This window comes from Symphalangus syndactylus, chromosome 23 (genome assembly GCF_028878055.3).
Source record: "Symphalangus syndactylus isolate Jambi chromosome 23, NHGRI_mSymSyn1-v2.1_pri, whole genome shotgun sequence".
NCBI classification, from domain to species: domain Eukaryota; kingdom Metazoa; phylum Chordata; class Mammalia; order Primates; family Hylobatidae; genus Symphalangus; species Symphalangus syndactylus.
The window spans coordinates 21966062-21984944 of NC_072445.2; positions in this window are offsets into that span (position 1 = coordinate 21966062).

Consider the following 18883-nt stretch of genomic DNA (forward strand, 5'->3'; position numbering starts at 1 on the left):
AATGGGATTGCTGGGTCAAATGGTATTTCTAGTTCTAGATCCCTGAGGAATCGCCACACTGACTTCCACAATGGTTGAACTAGTTTACAGTCCCACCAACCCCATCAACAAGTGGGCGAAGGATATGAACAGACGCTTCTCAAAAGAAGACATTTATGCAGCCAAAAGACACATGAAAAAATGCTCCTCATCACTGGCCATCAGAGAAATGCAACTCAAAACCACAATGAGATACCATCTCACACCAGTTAGAATGGCGACCATTAAAAAGTCAGGAAACAACAGGTGCTGGAGAGGATGTGGAGAAATAGGAACACTTTTACACTGTTGGTGGGACTGTAAAACGAACTAACCTTTTCAAAATTTTAAAAATAAATACCAGTAGATCAATATTGGCAGTAATTATGCTTTCTCTAATATAAAAAATGTATGAAGCAGTTATCTCTATTAAATAATCAAATTAAATATAAATTTATCTTAACCACTAAGTACAAGTTGACTGCTTAATTGAATAAATATTAATTATAAATTATTCTTGAAAAATTAGGGCAATGTATGGAAGTAGCTCACTGCTTAATAAATATGACAGATAACTGTTATTTCAGCATATTTTTCACTCCTTTCCAGGTGTGGCACCTACACTTTCCTCAAACATGAAAGGAACAATTTAAAAAAATAAAATTAGAGAATAATGATTATGAGGACGTGCTTTGAAGTCAGATGAGAATTTAAATCCTTACTTTTTAATGACTAGCAGTGTAATACTGAGCCTGTTTCCTTATCTTCAAATGAGGTTAACAATGTGATTAAATGGAATCATATATTTAACAAGCCCAATTTAGAGCCAGTCACATAGAAACACCTTTTAAGTGGTAATTATTGTGCAATTTTAACTAATTTTATATAAACATTATAATGGATGCAGAAAAGACAATGTTTTGTCGAGTACATTATATTATTCTCCACATAAAAAGGCAAATAAGTGAAGTGCATATAGCACATCCTTTTGACTCATTTTCCAACAAATGTTGTTATGGTCTGAAGGTTTGTGTCCCCCTAGAGTTCACATGTTAAAATCCTAACCCTCAAGGTGATGGTCCTAGGGGGTGGGGCCTTTGAAAGTTTTTTTTACAGCTATTGTACTTTTAATTTCTCAAGTCTATTTAGCTCTCTTTCAAATGCATAATGACTTTTTTTATACTTTGCTATTTTCTGCAGATATTAGAAAATGTTGTTCTTTTATGTATTATAAGCACTACGTTTTTTAGTATTTTTCCAGTGATTCCCATACGTGAAGACTTTGTTTTCTCTGTGGCTTCCTCTGATATTGCATTTCCTCCTGTGCCTCCATTGGTATGTGAGTGGTTCATACTTGAGCTACAGCACGAATGCAACTTCCTCCAGGTAAAACTTGGATATAACTATGCCCCAGGTGCCTGGGACATAACCCGATCAAAGCCATCTTTCTTTCTTTCTCTCTTTTTTTTTTTTTTTTTGAGACAGAGTTTTGCTCTGTCAACCATGCTGGAGTGCAGTGGCACAATCTCGGCTCACTGCAACCTCCGCCTCCCGGGTTCAAGCAATTCTCCTGCCTCAGCCTCCCAAGTAGCTGGGATTATAGGTGCACGCCCACACACTTCACTAATTTTTGTATTTTTAGTAGAGAAAGTGTTTCGCCATATTGGCCAGGCTGGTCTCGAACTTCTGACCTCGGGTGATCCACCTGCCTCGGCCTCCCGAAGTGCTGAGATTACAGGCATGTATCACCATGCCTGGCCTGAAAGCCATCTTGAATCAAAGTTGGATGTTAGTAGAACTAGCCCTGCAATGTGAAGTGCAGGCTACAAATTAGTATGAAGTCTGATTGACTCACTTTTACTCTGAGAATGCAGCTTTTTTGTGTTTCAAATTACTATGAGAACTTTGTGCTACTAGAATCCTCACCATTATATTTCCTCCATTAGATTTCTATCCCTCTTGCTTTGGCTGGTCATCAAAATGAAAATTCAAATGTGCTACAATTTGCAAATTCCCTCAGAGCAAAAGCAACTTCCCTCTTCATTTACCTGTTGCTTTCCATTTTCTCAACTGCTTTGACTTGGTAGTTTCTAATATCATGTACCTTTTATGCAAGTTATTTTTATATTTTATTTAGTGTTATTTTCAGTGCAATACTGTTTCTGATTTTCTTGAGGAACGAATTAAAATTGCTATGCTTAATTTTTTTATAAAATCTTCTTTTAGTGATAAAAATAAACATTTTTGTCAATTGTAGAGATAATTTTCATTTGCAATAACTCATTTAAGGTTAGCAATAAGTCTGTAATATTTATATAATTATTTTTTCTCATTTTACAGAGAAGAAAAATAGGGCTTATGGAGATTAACTGATTTCAGAGCCATTTAATAACTGCTCATTGTCTGAGATGGGAACCTGGTTATACATCTCATGCTCTATTTTTGCCATTGCTTGAGAATAATTTTCAGAAAATGTTTGATTTATTTATTATGTAAAGATGACAAAATCCTTAGGAATAAGTGACGAGCATGGGACCTATACAGGCAACAACTAATCAATAACAAGATTCGCAATGGAGACGATGTCAGGAATAGTTCAGCAATTCACTAGGATATTTTCTTCTGCCTTGTATGAATACTGTAGTATTATTGTCATTTTCTTATTGAGTCCATTTGTACACTCTCATATTGATTTTTTTTTGCTTCTGGACTGTCCATCTCTGAGTCATGTGTCATGCCTTTAACATAGGACTGTTCTCACTCCTTGAAAAGAACCCCTGTACCAGTAAGACTGTCTACCTCAGTTAAGTGGTACCAGCCACGTCTTCTCTTTGAGTAGATCTCGTTCCCTCATATGCTCTGGTTCTAATCCTCACATTTGAACATGGCTTTGAGTTACTTTGTAGAGCCCATCCTGATACTTGAAAACATGATGATTTCATTCTCATTTAACTTTGCTCTTCAACATTGTGGACTTTTTTTTTTTTTTTAAAACAATGATCATGGTCAATTAATCTGTCAAGTCCACACCACAGGAGCTGAACATTCCAAAGAGCAGTTGTCTTAGGTTGTATTCCCTGGAAACAGTCTCTGAGACAGAGTTGCATGCAAAGGTTTTGGGGGAGTATGCTCTGAGATAAATCTTTAAGGAAGTATGGAGGACACAGGCAGAGAAAGGAGCTGGCCTACCACGGGGATGCAACTGAGGCCTCACCCCTTATTGGAAGCTCCAGCTGGGCTGGCCTTTCAGAGTTTTCCCAAATTGAGGTATAGGCCTTAGCCTTTGTATCTCCACATTAGCCAGGCATTGGCCACAGCTACCTCCAGGAGGGCATAATTTTCAGTGAGGCTCTTCCTTGCAGCCCGCTGAGGGCAGTTTTCATCGAAGACATAGCTATAATCCATCAGCTGTGATACTCTCAACAGCTGCAGATGAGTGTGTTGTCCTGGTGGTCCTGGCGCAATTCCAGAGAACCTTTTTCGGCGATCTAAAATCTAGGAGGGAACTAACATGAAATGGAAAGATATATGAGAATCATAAAGCTGTCTGCTGGGTACCACATAAGAAATCCCATATATAACTCAGAAACACATCATTATTATCAATTTTGTTTTTGTTCTCAGTGAGGTGCTGACCATGTCTAAGGCTTCTCCTCCTTGTCCATCATTTCCATCAAAAGGTGCATCTAATGGGGATATAGCTCTCTGTTCTGCACATTAAAATTATTTGAATTTTCATGTTTTGCTATGAAAATTTTGTGATTTTTGCTTTATTCTTTAAAAATATTTGTGATTATTTAAAAATAAAGGCAACACTTTAAATAATTTAACAGTTTAATTATTTATTTCTTCCTCAAATCTTCTAATAAATTTTTTGTGGCTTAGGCTGCACCTGGAAGTACACCCTTGACACGGCATTGTAAACCTTCAGCGTATGACTATCCCTATTTGAGAGTAAAGCAATTAAAGTAAAAAGTAATATTATAGTGCCTAAAATTGGTACAACAGGAGTTTTCAAAGTGAGAAGCAGCACAGCAGAGGGGTTAAGGGGTTGTATTTCAGATCCAGATGGACTGTATTAAAATCTCAGTTCAGCTACTTACTAGCTGGGAAAAGTTGTACAAGTTACTTAACCTCTCTGTGCCTTTGTTTTTTCATTTAGAAAATGTGGATAGTAATAGCTGCAACTCACCTGGCCGTTTTGAAAATTAAATGGATTGATATTTATAAACACTATAAAGAGTGCCCCCACAAAGTAAACACCAGAGGTTTGCGTAGGACACTATTTGCTTTACAAATAACACTATTTTCAACACGATTACATGGTGTTTAAAAGTAAACAGTATTTAAAGATTGGATAAATATTTTCTAGTCCAGTATCTCATTTGATTCTTATTTAAAACTGTGGGAAGGATAGAATATTTAATCACATTCATGGATGGTGAGAGTAGGAAGTAATAGGTTAAGTTCCTTGTACAAACTCAAACAGCTATTCAGTGAAATATTTAAGTACAATTTATGTCTCTTAAAACTGAATTCCTCTCTGCCAGATGTTCCTAGAAATCCTGCTTTTGGAATAGCCACTGCAAACCTACTCTGATAAACCAGGTAGAAAGAAGAGCCTGTACTTCGTAAAATTATGGCACTAGAATTTATACGGTCATGTACTTGTTGAAGCAATAGGCCCCAAAAACATGATTAACAGAAGAAATGTTTTACTGCATTTAAGTTACTTCATGGGGATAGAAAGGTGAGAGACGGAAAAGAAGAAACCTCCTTTCTCTAGAAAAGACACATAGAAACAGAACTATTGAAATATTAACTCTATTATCTTCAATTTCCCTCTAAGGGAGACTCTTAAATCAGTCTCTATTTAAGACTGCAGACCAAGCAGATAAGCCCTTTAAAAATAGGTCAATGCAATTTACCATTTCACATTATAAAGACAGATTAAAATATAGGTATAGCTGTTAAAAGAGACTGATTTATTCCTCTCTAATACACACACTGAAAGAAATTACTTTGTCCTCCTTTTTCTTGCCAGTTACATGGGCTGATATACTAATTGCGTTTAAGCAAAGTAATTACTGAAAAGTTCCTTTAGACATGCAAATTTAATGGCCTATTTCTATAGAGCATTAAAGAGATCTCTTTATAGAATTATAATATTAGCACATTTGAAGTTATCTTAAAAGGCTTTGCAATCTGCCTTCCTCTTGAAAAAAAAAATGAAACAGGATATTTGGGCCAGCTGCTGCTAAAATAAACAATAATTTTCCCCCTTCTAAATATCATCACCAACATACTGCCTATTTGCATTCTCAACATAAATCTCTACCAACCACATCATTTGGTTTTATGCATTGATGCTTTTATTTAGTGACTGGGAACTAGAAACAGAATTGGTCTTCGTTGGGTTGGGCAGGAGCAAGGAATTAGAAAGAAAGGAAAAAGGGGTAGAAGGGTAGGATGGAGCTGGTGTGGAGCCTGTTTCAAATTGGCCTCTTGGCTTGGTTTTGAACTGACAGGGTAGGGTAGAGGCAGAGGGCTGATGGCATTGCTAAGTTGGGACTTTGGGAAATTCTGAGCATGGGAAAACCTGCATCAGGGCCCATGCAACAAAACAATGGCCTGGAGATGTGGAAGATGGTCTTGTTTCTGCATGAAACCACGGGCCATGGAACTCAGCCTTGGGAACTTCCAGATGAACATTCATCGCTCGACATGATGTTCCCATGGCTGCAGTGGCTGCTGTGAGGCTACTCTGGTTTGCTCAGGAGATGTGTATTCAGGAAAACAAAATTACAAGAGTAAGAACAGGACAGAAACCTGGGGACGCACGCTGCTGCTGATAGGTTTAACTCAATACAAGTGAGACATACTTTTGGTTACTCCTGCATATAACTTGGAGAAATTTTGAGAGAGCTAAGGCCCTGCTATTTTAGAGGTGATGATACTTGAGGCAATAACTACATGTCTTACAAGTATATATTTCAAGTTATCCAAAGCAGAGTGCTATCTTTTGAATGTGATAGTATTAAGAAGCAGGGTCTTTAAGAGGTGATTAGCATAATGGATCCCCCCTTATAGATGAGATTGAGGCCCTTATAATAAATGCTTTATGCAGTGTTCACCTAGTTTGTTTACTCTTCTGCCATGTGTGGACCCAGCAAAAAGTCCCTCACCAGATGCTGGTCCCTTGATCTTGGACTTCCCATCATCCAGAACTGTGAGAAATAAGTTTGTGTTTATTATAAGATATCCAGTCTTAGGTATTCTGTTACAGTGAGCACAAAACAGACTAAGACACAGAGATTCCACAATTGCCATCACTTATTGTTCTTTCTTACAAGTATCAGGAACTTCTGTGTCATCTATCATGAAATAATAGACTTACAGGCTTACAATGAATTATTTTTGTATCTTTATATTCACATACGATTTACATGAAATGAATGCTGTCACCTCCAGCTCATTTATTTTTACCCAGTGTGAGGATGTCTCTATAGTACATCTGACCATTTTTCATCAAATGCTTGAGGTTTTCCATCTAAATTCTTACTTATAATAAATAATTCCTATTTATAGTAAACCTGAAGCAGTCCCTTAGTAACTTTTACCCTTGGTTCCTACTTCTGTTCTTTGCAGCAATAGACTCACTCTTCTGTATCACATTCCTTTATGTATTTGAAGACAAACTTTATGCCCAGCCCTACCCTGCACCAAGTTTTATTTTCTCATCTAACTATCCTTTGGTTCTTAACCATTTTATTTACATTCAGGGCCCCTATTTCACACTATCCTAGTTCACCTTCTCTTTACATTGATTATTTACTGTTTCGATATAGTGCTCACAAGGAGACCCAAGTTCACCTCATTTAGAGCAAATTATTTTATAATCTTAGCAGCTGCCTTCCATGAAGGAGAAGGAAGGGAGTTAAAAGCCTTCTGAAAGTTTTAAATATATCACAGATTCTATGGTATATGTATTGCTTACCCCTATTTCACAGAAGAGAAAATTGAGTTTCATAAAAGTTATACAAGCAAAGCACACAGCTAGCAAATGACAGAATCTGAATACGTGTGTATATGTGTATATATGAATACAAATACAGGTTTCTCTGACTGTTAAAACTTACTTTTCCTAGTTCTTGATCTTTTAGTTTAGTTGATATTTTAGGAGAGGAAATAGCATCTAATATAAATAGTAAGTATTAAATACTTATATTCTTAAAACAGTCATTTCAATCTATAGGTTCCAATCTATAGATAGAAGTAGGAATGAGTAGATATGGTAGAATAGATGAACTCCAAAGGATAAGAAAACAAGAGCAACAAGTAGAAGATATGTTTTGGACCCAATTAATATAATAGTAGTGATGTCAGCATAGAGAAAGCATGTGGTCAATTCACAAATCCTGATATTTCCCCAGAACCAATCTCCTCTACCTTGAAAATGTATAGTTCATTTATTGGGTGGGAATCAAATATGAATATTTATCTCAATCCCTATTAGATTTTATACTTTTTATGTGTCTGTGCCCATTTTTCTGGCCTGTTGATTTTGCCATCCAGTGTATTTGTTACTTCTGTCAGTATTATGTCATCTATATATCTGGTAGGTAGGCATTCTGGGTCTTTATTCCATCCGATATAAATCTTGAAAACAACATAATGTAGGGCAGAGAGGATTTACAGCTTTCTACACCCTGGCATATAAATAGTTAAGATCAGAATTCAAATGATGCAAAGGACATGATCTTATTCTTTTTATGGCTGTGTAGTATTCCATGGTGCATATATGCCAAACTTTCTTTATCCAGTCCACTGCTGATGGGCATCTAGGTGGACTCATGTCTTTGCTGTTGTGAATAGTGCTGAAATGAACATATGCATGCATGTAGCTTTATGGCAGAATGATTTATATTCCTTTGGGTATATACCTAATAATGGGATTGGTGGGTTGAATGGCAGTTCTGCTTTAATTTCTCTAAGAAATCACCAAACTGCTTTCCACATTGGCTGAAGTAATTTACATCCCCACCAGTAGTGTATAAATGTTCCCTGTCTCTGCTACCTTGCCAATATGTTATTTTTTTTTTACTTTTTACTAATAGTCATCTGACTCATACAAAATGATATCTCATTGTGGTTTTGATTTGCATTTCTCTAATGGTTAGTGATGTTGATTTTTTCATATGCTTGTTGGTCACATTTATGTCGGCTTTTGAAAAGTGTTGGCTGGGCACAGTGGCTCGTGCCTGTAATCCCAACAATTTGGGAGGCCGAGGCAGGTGGATCACTTGAGGTCAGGAGTTTGAGACCAGCCTAGCCAACATGGTGAAACCCCATCTCTACCAAAAATACAACAACAACAACAACAACAAATTAGCTGGGTGTGGTGACATGCACCTGTAGTTGGGTGTGGTAACACGCACATGTAGTTTCAGCTACTCAGGGGCTGAGGCAGAAGAATTGCTTGAACCTGGGAGGTGAAGGTTGCAGTGAGCCAGGATGGCACCCCACACTCCAGACTGGGCGACAGAGTGAGACTCTGTCAAAAACAAAAACAAAACAGTGTTCCTTTCCTTTGTCCACTTTTTCTTGTTTGTTTTTTGCTTGTTAATTTATTTATTTCTTTTCTTTTTTTTTTTTTTTTTTTTTTTTTTTTTTTTGAGACAGAGTCTCGCTCTGTTGCCCAGGCTGGAGTGCAGTGGCGCAATCTCGGCTCACTGCAAGCTCCGCCTCCCGGGTTCACGCCATTCTCCTGCCTCAGCCTCTCTGAGTAGCTGGGACTACAGGCGCCCGCCACCACGCCCGGCTAATTTTTTTGTATTTTTAGTAGAGACGGGGTCTTATAGATTCTGGATATTAGACCTTTGTCAGATGCACAGTTTGCAAATATCTGTTTCCCATTCTGTAAGTTGTCTGCTTACTCTGTTGATAGTATCTTTTGCTGTGCAGAAGCTCTTTCGTTTAATTAGGTCCTATTTGTCAATTTTTGTTTTGATTTCAGTTGCTTTTAACATCTTTGTCATGAAGTCATTGTTGGAGCTGATATTCAAAATAGTGTTTCCTAGGTTTTCTTCAAGGGTTTTTTTTTATAGTTTTAGGCTTTACATTTAAGTCTTTAATCTATCTTGAGTTGATGTTTGTATATGGTGTAAGGAAGGGGTCTGGAGATCATTATCTTAAGCAAATGAGTGCAGAAACAGAAAACAAAATACTGCATGTTCTCACTTTTAAGTGGAAGCTAAACACTGAATACACAAGGACACAAAGAAGGGATCAATAGACACTGGGGTGTACTTGAGAGTGGAGGATGGGAGGACGGTGAGGATCGAAAAGCTACATATTAGGTACCATACTTATTACCTGGGTGATGAAATAATCTGTACAACCAACCCCCATCACATGTAATTTACCTATATAATAAACTTGCACATGTACCCCTGAAACTAAAATAAACATTTAAAAAAAAATTTAAAAAAGAATTCAAATGATGAAAGACTTTACATGAAAAGCATGATCGCTGGAGAAAATTCTCTTGGGAATTACTAACATCAAAGTTCCTCTCTTATATCTCCAAAAAATGCAAATAATAAACGTATCTAATACATTTTCATAAATGCCATAAATGATCGTATCTAACAACAATCTGATAAAGAACATAATAGTAATTTTATATTACAGATAAATTAACTAAATTTCAGACAATAAATAAAGCACTTAACATTACGAATCTAGTAGGTATCAGTGCCTGATATCAAGCCTTATCTCTGATTTGGAAGTCTATAATATTAAGCACTGGTCTCTCTAAACACCTGCCCAAGTCTTTTGTGTTTCTGAACTTTTGAACCTATTTGTTTTTCTTTTCAGCTTTTCATTTAATCTTGTACCTAATATGGGAAGCTGGCAGTGGCAGAGAGCCAGACCGACCTTCTAAAACCAAGACTACAGACCACACATGGAGCCTTGAAGATTCGTGAACTTCTTTATAAAGGTGCTCTATGTCTGCCTTAAAAAACTCAATCATACTTATATTAATGTATGCATAATATTTCTCTATTTATAATTACTTTACGTTGAACTAAAGAATAGTTTGCCATAAGAAACATGACTAGATATTTTCTTAGGCAGTATGTAAAAATTCTTAAGGGTTTCATAAAGTAAAATGGATTTTCATTTTTGGGAGATAATTTAATTTTGTTTTTGTTTTGTTTTGTTTGTTTGTTTTAACTGAAGCATGAACAGTTTAGCAATTCTCCTAAGATTTCAAAAGTTAGAAGATAAATCCATACTATCACACTTTTTCATTCTAGTAAAATTTCAAAACATTTTCTATTATTATTATTTATGTATTCATGTATTTTTTGGAGACAGAGTTTTGCTCTGTTGCCCAGGCTGGAGTGCAGTGGCGCCATCTGGGCTCACTGAAAGCTCTGCCTCCCGGGTTCACACCATTCTCCTGCCTCAGCCTCCTGAGTAGCTGGGACTACAGGCACCCGCCACCACGCCCAGCTAATTTTTTGTATTTTGAGGAGAGACGGGGTTTCACCGTGTTAGCTGGGATGGTCTCGATCTCCTGACCTCGTGATCTGCCCGCCTCGGCCTCCCAAAGTGCTGGGATTACAGGCGTGAGCCATCACGCCTGGCCAACGTTTTCTTTTCCTGAATGCTTACTCTGTTGCCGAGTGTTGGGTGAGCTACTTCAAAAGTGGTGATATGTTTATTAGCTCTTGAAGTAAATAATAGATGTTGTGGGGCATAATAAAGAATGGTAAGACATGGGCCCATGCTTAGGTAGGGGAGGTAGACACAATCAACACCATGTAATACCAGACAGAATTACATATGTAAACAACAGAACAGCCTAAATACAAGCTAAATAGATGTTCAACAGCATATTATGACAAAACCAGCATTTCAAAATGTAATTTTTTTTGACATTATTGCTGATTGAATCATTATACTCTGTTAAGATGGGTACTATCAACAGCTCAATCTTGAAATAATTTCCTAATTAATTACTAAAACACGAAGTTCATTTTATATTGATGATTTTAATTAGTTATTGGATATAAGTAACATATCCCAAAGAAGACATTGGCTTTCACAGAAGTGGACCAGGACACCATGGCATGCCCTAAGGATTCATCAATTTGCTTTTCATAGGTTCCTACAGAAATGGAAAAAAAAAAAAAAAAAAAAAAAAAAAAAGGAAATCTCTGTACTTAAAGAAATACTAAACAGCAAACTTGAACTAGAGTTTGAAGGAGATAAGATGAACTAAATTTGGGTCCTATCTACCATTTATAAATCTAATCATTTTTATATTCGCTCATTAAATTGAAAATAGAAGAGCCACTAATATTCTAGACCTTCATAAAATATATGTTAATTTCACAACATAGTTTACTGAGTGAAGCTTGAGACTCACTCAAAATTTCCACATATCAACAGTCACAACTGACAAATGCTATATAATTGGCATTCAGAGTAAGATTCCTGAGGAACTCTCCTAAGTTTTGAATGTCCCAATTATTTTTGCTTATTGTTCTGTCCAATATTCATCACACACAAGTATACATTGGTTTACATATGTGCATATGACATGCATTCACAGACACGTTACTATATTATGGGATAAAACTAGTAAGTCTAAGGGAAAGGTGCTTCAGGACTAAAATTCATAATTCAGAGTCTTTGAAGAATATATAAATGTCTATTAAATATTGAGTGACATAGCAAGTGCTTCACCACAGTTCTCATTCTCTGTAGAGGAGTGAGACACTGAACATTTGTAAGTAGACAGATTTTTCATGAGCAGTCACAGGCTTTATCTGTTATGTGAATAAACTGAGCCTAGAGAATTGGTATGACTTTTCCAATATCATGCACCTATTTTATAGTGGAACAGAATTTGGACCTCAGCTTCTCTTTCAATATAACACAACAACTACTATTCATCAGGGTTCTTGTATTCATTAGGATACTTCACCTATAGTGTTGCTAATTATAACTGCAATCCATTAATGTATGTATGTATGCATTATTATGATTAACACTACGACTATTACCAGCTTACGGATGAAGACATTGAGGCCTAGAGAACTTAGGTAACTCTCCAAATTCTCCTTACTCTGGTTTGAAACACTTTCTCTATATTCATTATGTCCTCATGCCTTTACTATTGGCAAGGAGAGAGAGGGAGCAGCATGACAATCATCATCATTTCCCAGTGCTCTGTCTGGGAAATACTATTGCTATTTAACATTTGAGCATCTAAGCGATCTTCCTCATTTTTCTACTGCCTTCTTCACCATCCCCCATCACAGTACAAGGAAATCTACCTCAAATGACAACAAAGATATATATTTATTTCTTGCTTAGTTGGCTCTATATTATTAAGATGCTATTTCTCCAGTAATACCTCAAATTCTAAAATGATCAATAAGTCAGTGTTCTAAATCTTCTGAAGTCCATTTTCTACAATTTATTCCCACCGTATAGCCTTTGTAGAAGTTGAACCATAACAATGTACCAAATTAATTATTTAGAGACAGATCTTCTCATGGGTATGTGATCTGTGGTATCCTTACTGTTCTCCTTCATCTTGGTTATCGGAGATAACTAATTTATTGTAGCAGCAAATATTTGTTGAACTCTCACTGTGGCTGGCACTGTTCTAGAGATTTTGCATGGCTTAGCTTCTGAAAATCTCACAATTACCTTTTGAGATGGATATTGTTATTATCCATGTATTACTGGTAACTGAACTGAGCCGATCCTCACTTTTTGAAATGTTAAGTAATTTTGTAATGACCGCAGTCTCACCTACAAATCAATATATAAAATATTGAGGCTTGTAATTCTCCCTAATGTGGCTCTCAATGGTTACTAATTTATCTACAGCAAATACTTTGGCCACTTTTCATTGTTTGTATGAAAGTGAATATACTAATGTCCAAAGAAATGAAACTGATTTTAACACTAAAATTGTATTAGATTTTTAAATGTTGGCTGCTTTATAAAATGAAGGACAAGAACATTTATTTTAAAAGCCCTTTTTTTTACACTATTCATGTATACCTTTATAGAAATGCAATGAAATTTGTCTGATATATATTCTTTAACATCTTGTTTTATTTTTTCTTTTTGTTTTTATTTCTTCTTTTAAATGTCTTTTGTTTTTCAAAATGTTCTTCCAAATTCACACATGATGTAAAGTAATAATTGTTAAAAACAATAAAATATCAGTGTAGATTTTACATTTTGTTTGTTCATTTAAGAAATTTTTACTGATTATCTAAATTGCTTATGCCATCATGTCAGCCACTGAAAATACATCAATTAAAAACAAACTGCAGACCTCAAGCATATGGAAAGTTTGGGTTGATTTACTCTTTTTCAGTATTGTATGCTCTATTTTCTTATTCATCAGGTAATTTGTATTTACTAAAGCTTATTTTATCTCTCTATTTTTGGGCTGTGAGGACAATGAAAATTTCAGTGCATCACAGCGCTTTGGAGGTGGGGAAAACTAACATCTACTCAGGGTGTTAGATGTGCCAAATATTTTGTAGAGGGTATCTCATGTATCGTAATATATATTAAAGAATGGACCTTGGAGATCCTCATATTATAACCAACCCAGAAAGGCTAACTGATTCATCAAAGTTTGCATAGTTTTTTAGTGTTATTCTATCTCCACATTCGAATTTCACTGTTTAATTCAAATTCATTGCAGCCTCTTCCCTCAAGAGGCTTTCAATGTACTTGGCAGATAGAATTTACCTACCACGGAGAAAGGTACCTATATAGGGCCAGAATGGAGAACACAGATTCAGGTTGATAACCTTGGTTGCCATATCAGCTCTGCCTATTGCTCCCTTTGTCTCAGTTTTTCTCTCTCTGAAATGGGATGCTAATAAAGGTTCCTGACTTGAAGGATTATTGTGGGTTATATGAGTTAGTAGATTAACATGTTGTAATTGCTACGTAAGTATTCGCTTTAAAAAATGTAATCTTAAAATATACAAAGACACATGGAATAGGACAATAAAAGTATAATGATCTTGATTTCCCACAATATAGTCATACCTTAGGCACTGGATGGAGGTCAATTCTTCCAGTTGGAAGATGAAGCCACGGGTATGGCACTAAGGCTGTTGTAAAGCCAAGAATTGCACCATGACTATAGAAGCTTCTTATCTCCAAAATGAACATGGTTGAAAAGAGAATAAATTGTCTTAGAATTTACTAGACTGAGTAGAGAATGGAATAAAACAACTTAGTAAAAAAGGAGTTTCTTATTGCTTGATATTATGCAAAGATAAAACAGCCCCTTTCTTTGAAGAGCTTACTCTTCAGCAGGAAAAATAGATAAGTAAATAATGAAAGTGTGACAAGCACAGGACAGGTACGCCCAGTGGGTGAAGACAAGTCCCTAACTTGGGCTTGCTGCCCTATTTTACAGTTAAAGAGATGGGCTAGTGCTTCCTCCAACCAGGAATGTTGAGGTGAGAGAATAGGACTGCAGGGGAATGATACTTCTGCCGAGGACCACAGACCACATACATGTCTCTAAATCCTGGTTCTGTTTATTTATTTTATACTTGTATCTACGTATTTCAATATAATTATTTTCCCCCTCTGAGTTCCCACTTGGCAGAGTAACTGTAGCATTGTAAGCAAAGTGATCGATCTGATTAAAAAAAACTTAGGAAGACAGAACAACAGGAGTTTCTAACTTGTCTCTAAATTACACCTTTTGGCAATTATCCATTCCAAAGACATCCTTAATCATTTTAGGTTGAATTTCTTATTCTTATGTCAGTAACTTTTTGGCATTACAAATTACAAATCAGTGATGCTTTGACAATGGGCATATCCAATCAATTATATTTAAGAAGTTGAGGCTGGGCGCGGTGGCTCATGCCTGTAATCCCAGCATTTTGGGAGGCCGAGGCGGGTGGATCACGAGGTCAGGAGATCAGACCATCCTGGCTAACACGGTGAAACCCCCGTCTCTACTAAAAATACAAAAAATTAGCCGGGAGAGGTGGCGGTCGCCTGTAGTCCCAGCTACTCTGGAGGCTGAGGCAGGAGAATGGCATGAACCCCAGGGGGCGGAGCCTGCAGTGAGCTGAGATCGCACCACTGCACTCCAGCCTGGGCGACAGCGAGACTCCATCTCAAAAAAAAGAAGTTGAGAATAGAAGTTTTGTCTAAAATTAAACTAGTCAAATGGTCACACAGCTTCATTGAGAACTCTAGCTATACATTTTCATTCTCTCCCAGACATATGACATTCTGTGTTGCTTTTATACAAAGTATTTGTGTATGTATATACCTATTTAAGGGCAACTACCACAATTACTGGTTAAATGTTAAACTGAATGCTGATAGTTTTATTTCTCTGTGTTCAATGTTTGGTTTTGTGTAACTGTTTCACCTGCCCATTAAAACGAACAACCAAAACTGTTCATTTGCATTCAGATGTTGTTTAATATTTTTCTTTTTATTTAAACATGCAAATTGGTTGTCATCATTGGCAAATTGATGATACAACAATTAGGTAGAAATTGCCTCTTCATCCAGTTTTTCTAAAGCATGAATATCTCTGCAATCTTCCAAATACTTTTCCCTTTTTTTGCATTTCAGGTCTTGTGTGATTTTTTTAGCAGGTAGCTTTTTTTTTTTTAATTGCTGCTTTTTTTTTATTTTTGATTCTCTGACACTTGCATCAAGCTGTGCTTTAGAATTGAATTTAGTTCTCCGCCCAAGGTATTTTTGTGTGTGTGTGTGTGTGTGTGTGTGTGTGGAACATAAATGTTTTGTAAAATACAGAAGAAAAGATCTCCTAAGGGAATTAACTATTACTTTAGACTAACATAAGAAACAAGAGAACAAAAACACTGTTTTAGTGGAAAAAATACTTATTTGGTGCCTTTTGGAATATACCCACAATCTTTTAGCTAAGGCTAAAAGTCTGTGGCTGAATATCCCCTGTGACCTTTTAAACTTTCCTACTCCAGCTCTTGTTTTATTAGACCCACATATTTTTAATGTCTCCCGAGGTTCCTAGCACTCTGCACTTCTCTATTTATATCCCTCACTCCCACAGCTTTCCTTTCACCTCTAAATATGGGTGATCTCTAGGCCTGACCTGAATTCTAGCTTTACATATCCAACCAAACATTGCTAGAATTCATTTTTATTGGGAATCTTAAAGTAAAAAACATCCGAAAATTGAAAGTTTATTTTTTTTTTATGATTGTATACATTGAGAGAGAATGAGATAAATCTCTAGGATGCCTGCTCAAATAAACAAGTATTCCCGTTTCAGTCACTCCATTGCAGGAAGCCAGTTCATTGCAAATGTTAAGCTGATTATTATAAATTCAGTTCTAAAGAAGTAAATTCAGTAAATTCTCACTTAACATTATCCATAGCTTTTTTGCCATTTTTTTGCCATGCTGTTTTACTAAACTATTTTAAGCAAAATAACATGTGAAAAACCATTTTTTTTTCTCATCAACCTTAGAACAAAACAACATTGAAGGAAACAATGTTATTCAATGACCTGCTGTGTGTCCTTTTGCTTAAAGCTGCAGTTTCCAGGAAGCTATTGATGATGTTAAGTAATGACATCCTGTGTATCAATAAATATATCATCATGCTCCCATGCTTTTAATTGTTTTTATTGTGATCAAAAGCGCACAACACAAAATTTATCGTCTTAACCATTTTTAAGTGTAGAGTACAATAGTGTTAGTTATATGCACATTTTTATGTAACAGATATATAGAATTTGTTTCATCTTGCAAAAATATAACTCTGTATTCACTGAACCATATATCCCTTCTCCCCTGATCTTTGGCCCCTGTCATCCTCCATTCTACTTTGTTTCTAGGAGTTTGACTATTTTAGATATCTTTATTGATATCTAAATAATCATGAAGTCATGAAGTATTTGGTTTTTTTGTGACAATTTTATTTCATCCACCTTGTAACACACTGCAGGATTTTCTTCTCTGTTAAGGTTGCATAATATTCTATTATATATATATATATATTTCCATATATAGATCCATTCAAATTGGTAAAAAATAAAGAAACAGAATCTATGGAATTTACATACAGAAACTATAGACAGATCTCATAACAGATTAGGGAATAGTTCTAATTGATATATATATATAATGTATATATGACATTTTCTTCATCTGTTCATGAAAATTTAGGTTATTTTCACTTTTTGGCTATTGTAACCAATGTTGCAGTGAACATGAGTGTGCAAGTACCTTTTTGAGAGCATGTGATCAATTCATTTGGCTATATACCTAGAAGTGGGATTATTGGATCATATGGTAATTCTATTTGTAATTACTTTAGGAGCCTCCATATTATTTTCCACAGTGGCTGTTTAATTTTACATTCTGATCGACAGTGTTCAATGAATCCAATTTCTCCATATCCTTGCGAACAATTGTTATATTCTGTTTTTGAAAGTGACCATCGTAATGAGTGTGAAGTGATATCTCACTGTGGTTTTGATTTGCATTTCCCTGATGATTAGGGATATTTAGCATCCTCTCCTTAGCTTACTGTTCATTTATATGTTTTCTTTGAAAAAATATCTATTCAAGTTCTTTGTCCACTTTTTAGATTGGATTGCTTTTGGTTGTTGTTATTTGAGTTGTAGGAGTTCTTTATTCTGAATATTAACTATTAGACATATGGTTTGCAATATTTTCTTCCATTCTCTAGGTTGTTTTCACTCCATAATTTCTTTTGTGGGACTGCAATTTTTAAGTTTGACGTAGTCTGATTTGCCTGTTTTTGCTTCTGTTTCATATGCTTTTAGTGTCATATCCAATAAATCATTGCCAAATCCAATATCATGAAGCTTTCTATGCTTTCTTCTAGTAGTTTTATCGTTTTATATGTTTAGGCATTTAATTCATTTTTAAGTTTTATTCTTAGTTGACAAATGGTAATTATACATATTTGGGGGTATGGTGTGTAACTATAGTTAATAATTTATATTGAGTTAATTTTTGCATAGGGTATAAGTTAAGGGCCCAACTACATTCTTTTGAATGTGGATATGCTGTTATTCTAACATCTTTTGTTGAAGAAATTATTGTTTTCCCATTGTGTATCCTTGGCACCTTTGTATTGTCTTAAGTCCATTTGTGCTGTTATAACAAATGATCTGAGACTGGGTAACTTATTAAAAAGTGAAGAAATTTATTTCCTCACTGTTCTGGAAGTTGAGAAGTCCAAGATCAAGATGTCGGCAAGTTCAGTGTCTTGTGAGGGCCTCTTCTTCATAGATGGCATGTAGGTGTCCTCACATAGCAAAATGAAGATGAATACTGTGTCCTCACATGACAGAAGAACAAAACTGAGCAACTCATTCCCTCAAGTCCTTTCATAGGGGACCTGATCTCAACTATGAGGCTGTGCTCTCAAGACTTCATCATCTCCTAAACCTCAGTTAACCTTAATTACCTCCCAAAGGCCCTATCTCCAAATGCATCCATAGCATAAGTTAGAACATCAACATATGCATTTTGTGGGGACACAGTTCAGACCACAGCAGGTATGTACAGAAAGAAGAGAAGAATTTTCTTTTTTAGTGCAAAATGGTTTTGGAACACCTTTTCACCGAAAATAAGATATGGACAACAAATATCTAAATGTTTCTTAATTCTAAATAAGTTTTTCTAAACTTTCCTTTTCTGCCAATGTCTCTTACATAGAATCACTTGTTGGAAAGAGCAGAGAGTCATTCAAACTGGTAAAAAAAAAAAAAAAAAAAAAAAAAAAAAAAAAAAAGAGAAACGAAACAATC